At 48.1% G+C, this 6889-nt stretch overlaps 1 long non-coding RNA gene across 1 annotated transcript; it reads right to left on the reverse strand.

Annotated features, from left to right (window-relative positions):
• Positions 1-851: 851 nt before the first annotated feature.
• LOC124232602 (uncharacterized) lies at positions 852-6781 on the reverse strand. The gene is made up of 3 exons (XR_006886898.1): positions 6657-6781; positions 3481-3532; positions 852-1351 (listed from the first exon to the last, which is right to left on the reverse strand). It is a non-coding gene; the product is annotated as an uncharacterized LOC124232602 (long non-coding RNA).
• Positions 6782-6889: the final 108 nt, after the last annotated feature.

The raw sequence follows: 6889 nt of genomic DNA on the forward strand, positions 1-6889 counted from the left end.
GCCAGACATTCTATGCCAACACTGTGACTTATGAGGGCCTTGGACCACGCTCTATCATTTGACCTCTAAGAAGGTCAGTCATGTGGGTGCCTCATGCCTATGTGACTGATGCCCCCAAAAAAATGCTGGACGCCAAGGCTCCAGTGCACTTTCCCAGCTGGCAATACTTTACACATGTTGTCGCACATCGTTGCTGGGAGAATTAAGCGTGTCCCTAAGACTCCCCTGGGAGAGGACCACTGGGAGCTCGCTCCTGGTCTCTCCTGGCCTCTGCCCTGTGGGCCTTCTTCCTTTGCTGATTTTAATCTGCATCCTTTTGCTGTAATAAACCGTAACCATGGGTATCACAGGTTTTCTAAGTTCTGTGACTCCTTCTAGCAAAGCACCCAACCTGAGGGTGGCCTTGGGGACCCAAGACACAGGAGTTCAGCTGTGCCTTGCATGGACCTATTCCCCGGACTTTGCTTGTCATCAGCCCACCTGACAAAATTCAATACAGGGGGGCCAGCCCGTGGCCTAGTCGTTAAGTTCAGTGCACTCCGCTTCAGTGGCCTGGGTTCGGTTCCCAGGTACAGACCAATACCACTCATCAGCGGATGCTGTGGTGGTGTCCCACATACAAAACAGAGGAAGACTGGCACAATGTTAGCTCAGGGACAATCTTCCTCAAACAAAAAGAGGAAGATTGGCATGGGTGTTAGCCATGAGGGTGAAACTTCCTCAAGCAAAAAAAGAAGATGATTGACACAGATGTTAGCTCAGGGTGAATCTTCCTCAGCAAAAAAAAGAAAAAAAAAAATTTCAATGTGGGGAAAAAACATCTATTCACTGTAAAGTAAGGCACAGACAAATGAGTCCCTGTTCACTTTATTCAAATAATAGTATTTTTTTCTCTTTGAAACTGGGTAGAACTGAGGAGGAGTCAAAGAAAGCCTCATATATTAAATTCTTAAATAGATTCTTTTGAATTCAAAGTAAGGGTCAATAGGAGAGGCACAGGTGATGGGCCTTGTCCCCTAAACAAAGCCACCCAGGCGGTCCAGCAAATTAAGGAGGGTGGTAAATCCATTTCTTAAAAAAAAAGTTCTTGAGGGGTAAAAATATAAAATACCAACGTTTCAAAAGCTGGACTCCTTCCACGCTCTTCGATCTCTCCCCTGGAGTGTCCAAGATAGAGTGTTTCAAGGCAAGTTTTCAACGATTCAGCTTTTGCAAAGATCTGCAAATACATTCCTCATTGGCAGTCCTGTTTTGGCGATTAAGAGCAAGCAATATGCTTGGAGTAGTGGTCCGATTTCCACTCGAATGCAAAGTTTCTTCTCCTCTTGGCAACAAAGCCGTTTGCAGAGATCTGAAAGGGGGAGAAAGTGGCGTGAGGCCCAGCGGAGCAGTTCTGAAATAGACCTTTTCTATTTACACGTGTGACTGCAGAACGGATGGGCAGCATGCGTTCGCCTAAGCATGGGAGTTTGCTCTATGCCTCCCAGATGGCCCGAGAGAAGAGAGAATTTAAATTTAAGAACGTTTCCTCGGTTCTCACCCCCATCTCAACCTGTATCCACTTGACCTCAAAGATACACTTTCCTTATTTCTGAAGAGCAAACGGCAATGATCAGGCAATAAACGCCAATGAATGTTTGCAGGCAGCGGACGGAGCAGCATTTGTTCCAGGCAATTCTACACCAGGAATCAGCCAAAGCATCCTGTATAAGGGATCTCGTTTAAACAGTTAAGTGAAGAATTTCTCTGGTCTTTGTCAATGAGAAGGTTCGAGATGCTACTAAGGAATCAGCAGAAAGAGAACGAGGGGAAGAGAATTAGAAACACGGAGAAAGACTGTCTTCCAGGGGAGTGGCCCTCAAGGTGGCTTTGGAAGCATTTAATTGTTTTTCCAAACTGTTTTCTTTCCCTTTTGCTCTGTTAAGGAGATGCCATCACCAACCTGCCTGGACCAGACCAGGCCTCACCACAGAGCTACGCCTGTGACCTTTGCCTTATTTTTAACGCTCAGATCTCTCCAGGAGCTCAGGCCTCATTACCGTAACCTGCAGTGTACGTGGACTCATGTTTTCCATCTGAGCCTGCATAAGCGAACACCCACCTCTCCCTTTTGAATATTCATTCCCCATCCGAAATAAAAGTCCCTGCTTCCCTTTGTTCTGGACACCAGGACTCTGGAAAGGGTTCCTCATGGCCTCCTATTTGCCACAAATATACTTTACTTTGTGAGGCAACTACTTCCGGCGGAGAGTCTGATTGAACTCTCCAGGAGGCGAATCCACTTTGTTTTCGGGAACAGCTCTTTGCTTTGGAATTAAACAGAACTCTGGGATCTTAGCACAAGTCAAGAGGGGAACCCTGCTAATGACAGGACTGAGTGTCTCCAGCCTTGCAGGTTGCCGCAAGCTGGACTTCGAAGAGGAAAAGTGAAAAATGTGCTGAGTATTTAAAAATAAGAAAAGGAGACTAAAAATAGAATACAGGCTAGAAGCTCTTGTACCGTCTAAAACAAGAGGGAAATACCCACGCAAGGTGGCTGTGACCTCTGTGAATGCCCCAAGTTCCCCTGAGCCTGGGCTGAGAGGCTGGGGACAGAAGTGAGCTCCCACCCACCGGAGCCCTACCTCCAGTGCCCACGGCCACAGCGAGGGCCCAGCAGCCCGCCGGGGCCAGCTGACTTCCTCGGGCGACCACCTTTGCAGGTGGACATCGGTGAATCCCCATTCTCCAGATGTGGAAAATGGAGGCCGGGAGAAGTCAAACCAGAAGTGAGTTCTTAGATCTTTGACTTTTCAAGTTCAGAACACAGTCCCCTGCCCTTTAGCAAAATACGGATGGAAAAACATGCACTTGAAATCCTTTATGGAAAGCAAACTCTGGGGGAGATGGCTTTGGGGAGAATTCTGCCATCTGGTAGCGGTGTGGCCTTGGGCAAGTCAAAGGCCGTCTCTGGGCTTTGCCTTCCTCTTCTGTAAAACAGGACAATCACATCACCTGCCTACCAGGGATGCTGAGGGTTAAATGAGTAACACACAAGGAGTAAGCACTTGGCCCAATGCCGGGGGGTTATTCCTAGCCCAGAACTGCTTGTGGCTATTATTAGAACATTAACTGCTTTGGGCCAAACCTGATGCTGTTTATAGAAGCCGAATTGGCAGACAGCATTCTGTGCAGAAATGGTCCAAGAATTGCCCCATCACATTGGTCTTCCCTGCCCCCTCCCCAATGTCAGACAAAGCTTTTTCTGGTAGGTTCAGCGTTGATCCCCGCCCCCACCCCTGAGCCAGAGCTAGGAGACTAAGCCTTCATTCTATAAATAGCTCCCCCAACCTGTCGCCATGGGAACCTCCCAATGGGGCTGGGTCAGCCCACCTTGGTGGACACTCGTCCCCAGGGAGGCTCTGGAAGGACAAGCTTTTTGGAAAAGTGGCTCCTGGGCTCAGAAGTGGTGGGGGGCCCCAGCGAGGTGCGCAGGCCTACCTGGAAATCACGAGCTTCCCAAGGGGGAGGAGGAGGTGCTGTTCTGGTTCACCTAGAGGAAGACAACACACAGAGCAAGGCGTCACGGCCAGGCGGGGAGGCCAGGGTCTCACCGCCCTGAGGCTCGCCTCTCAGCACCACTCAGTCAGGCACACACTCACTCGTGGCATATTCACCGCACACCTACTATGTGCCAGGTGCTGGGGATGCCCTGTTCTCAGGCAGCTTACATTCTAGCAGGAGGAGAGCCTGTTACACAAACACATATGCAAGATAATGTCCGGGCAATACAATGGGCTGATATGAGTAGTGGTAGTGGGGCTACCTCAGACAGGGTGGCTAGGAAAGGCCACTCCCAGGGATGACATTTAAGCTGTGGTGTAAAGAACAATAAACATTTGATCCTTGTCCTGGGTTCCTGGCACACAGCTCCTCAAACCCTTGGAACCTCCAGAGTGATGACAAGCATCTTTTGCTAATGAGAAGACTGATGGCTGGAGGGTCCCTAGAGAGCTTCAGGATGGGGGCTGGTCCCCAGAAAGACCACGACATGATTAAAGGGTTGGAAATTTCAGCCTGACGCCCCAACCTCTGGGGAGGGGGCAGGGGCTGGAGATTGAGTGAATAACCAACAGTCAGTGATTTAATTAATCATGCTTGCTTAATGAAACCTCCTTAAAAATCCTGAAATGATGGCATTCACAGAGCTTCAGGGCTAGTGAACACATGGAGGTGCTGGGAGGGTGGTGCACCCAGAGGGCGTGGAAGCTCCAGGTCCCTTCCTCCATTCCTTGCCCCGTACATCTCTTCCACCCGGCTGTTCCTGAGCTGTATCCTTTACAATAAACCAGTACTCTAGGAAGTAAAGTGTTTTCCTGAGCCGTGTGAGTTGTTCTAGCAAATTAGCAAACCTGAGTGGGGATGTCATGGGAACCCCCAGACATGTAGTTGTCCAGGCAGAAATGCGAGTAGCATGGGCACCCCATTGCGCCTGGCATCTGAAGTGGGGGCTGTCCTGGGGGCCTGAGCCCTGAACCTGCGGGGTCTGACGCTCTCTCTGGGAGTCAGTGTCAGAACTGAATTAAATTATTCCACACCCAGTGGGTGTCTGGAGCATCGGAGACTTGGTTGTTGGTGTTGGAAAACACCCCATAAGCAAAGCTTGAAAAGATGAAAACGAGGCCAGTCACGCAAAGCTCAGGGTGGAAAAGCATTCCTGGCAGAGGGAACAGCAAAGAGCTGGAAGGGGGAGCGTGTTTGGAGCCTAGGGAGTGAGTAGACATTTTTGCATCTGTTGCAATTCTAACTTGTGAGCTGCTCCATTTCGCTTCCTTAATTACAGTAATCATGATTACCATTTTGGAAAGCTACATAATATTCTGTAGAATGCATGTGCCACCATGTACTTCCCTGCTGCCCTACCAATGGATGAAGTCACGTGCACAGTGAAGGACGGCAGAGGAGATGAGGACAGAAAGCAGAGGTTTGACCCAATATGCAGGCAACTCTCCTGAGGGCGGGAGTATTCACGGTGATGGAGCATAGACCACCATTTCTTCATATTTTGTTCCTACCAGCACAAAAAAACAGTCCTAGGTCAGCTGGACATCTTGCATGTGCCATACGCTGCAAGGGAGTGTAAAGTGGTCCAAGCGTTTTGTAAAACAATTTTAGCCTTGTCGTTCAAGAGTCTTAAAAAGATCTGGACCTGGGGGCCGGCCCCGTGGCCGAGTAGTTAAATTCGCGCACTCTGCTTCGGCAGCCCAGGGTTTCCCTAGTTCAGATCCTAGGCATGGACACGGCACCGCTCATCAGGCCATGCTGAGGCGGCGTCTCACATAGCACAACCCAGAGGCACTCACAACTAGAATATACAACTATGTACCGGGGGGGGGGGGGGGGGGGGCGCTTTGGGGAGAAGAAGAAGAAGAGAAAAAAAAAAAAAACATCTGGACCTTTCCACTCACCAATTCCACTCCCCAAAAATGTATTTGAAGGGAATGATTCCATCAAGCCCCAAGCTCTCACCCCACAAAGAGAGGCAAGATCAGGATGATGTGCACACGACATCACTTGGGATACAGCAAAAACTGTGAAGGATCTCGGGGTGGGAGTTAAGTAACGGATGGCACATAATGCGTTCTAGAGAACACTCTGCAGCCATCCAAAATACAACAGTGAAACCCAAAAGATGGAAAACACTCAGAAAGCAAAACCAAGCAGCTCGCACGACGAAACTGCAACGAATGCAAAAATGTACCTTCAGGTGGGCAGAAAAGGACGACATGCAAAAATGAAGAGTTTCGGCTTGTGGCTAATTCCCCTCCCCCCACTTCTGTTGGTTGTTCTTGTGACATCATCTTTTTGGTTAAAACAAATAATAAATGAGTGCTGATTAAGTCTGGCAACATTTTTTCCACAGTGGCAAGAGATGGGTCTCTGATTCCCATAAAGGGAGCGTGGACCCCTCCCCAAAGAACTGAGATGGGCACGAAAGCTGTGGTCCCCAGGAAATCAGATTTCACCAATTTGATTTTAAACTGGGGACTGGCACAGGGTGGCCCACCCGTTATTTGCCAAATTAAATAAAACACACACAAACTGAAACTACTAATTTTAGCACCACCACTTCATTTAAAAGGGGATTCTTTAACACCAAAAGAAAGACACTATAATGTTGGTCAAGGGGCGGTTCTTCTTGACACGATCCATGGACTGCCTCCCACGGACATACCCGGGACGTATGTGGGGATGCAGGAGGGTATGTGCGCCTACATTCATACATAGTCCCACATCACGTGACCTTTGTGTGTCTCATTTTATGGTAAACTGATGAAAATTTTGTGCTGGGTCATGTTTGGGAATTGCCACTTGAAATAAAACTGAATTTAAGGCTAGAGACAGAAAGCCTGACAAAAGTCCCCAGCATGTCCCCTCCCACAGCTGTCAAGCCAGGAGACGAGGGGATGGAGGGGGCTCAGGCAGAGCTGCTGAGACCTGGGCCCAGCTGGATCAGACTCTGAGAGAGCCTCTGGCCCAACCCCCAGCCCTGCCCAATCTTCCGATGGGGAAACTATCGGCCATATTAGAGAAGTGAAGTGTCCAAGATATGCAGCAAGCCAGTGAGTGGGACAGCCAGATACGCAGAATTCAGAATTCCCCTCGGGGTTTCTAACCTGAAAATATCCTTTCAGATTGGCTGGTGTTTTATAGTCCCCTTTCAAGACCTAGGAAAGAGAAGAAAAATATCACTATCATGGAAATGATAAAATAAAATTTATAAATATAAATAAAATAAATATATAAATATATTTATATTATATATAGTATTATATATTATATTATGTTATATATAAATTATATTACATATGTTATATTAACTATATATAATATATATTATGTTAAATAT

This window comes from Equus quagga, unplaced genomic scaffold (genome assembly GCF_021613505.1).
Source record: "Equus quagga isolate Etosha38 unplaced genomic scaffold, UCLA_HA_Equagga_1.0 HiC_scaffold_8321_RagTag, whole genome shotgun sequence".
NCBI lineage: Eukaryota > Metazoa > Chordata > Mammalia > Perissodactyla > Equidae > Equus > Equus quagga.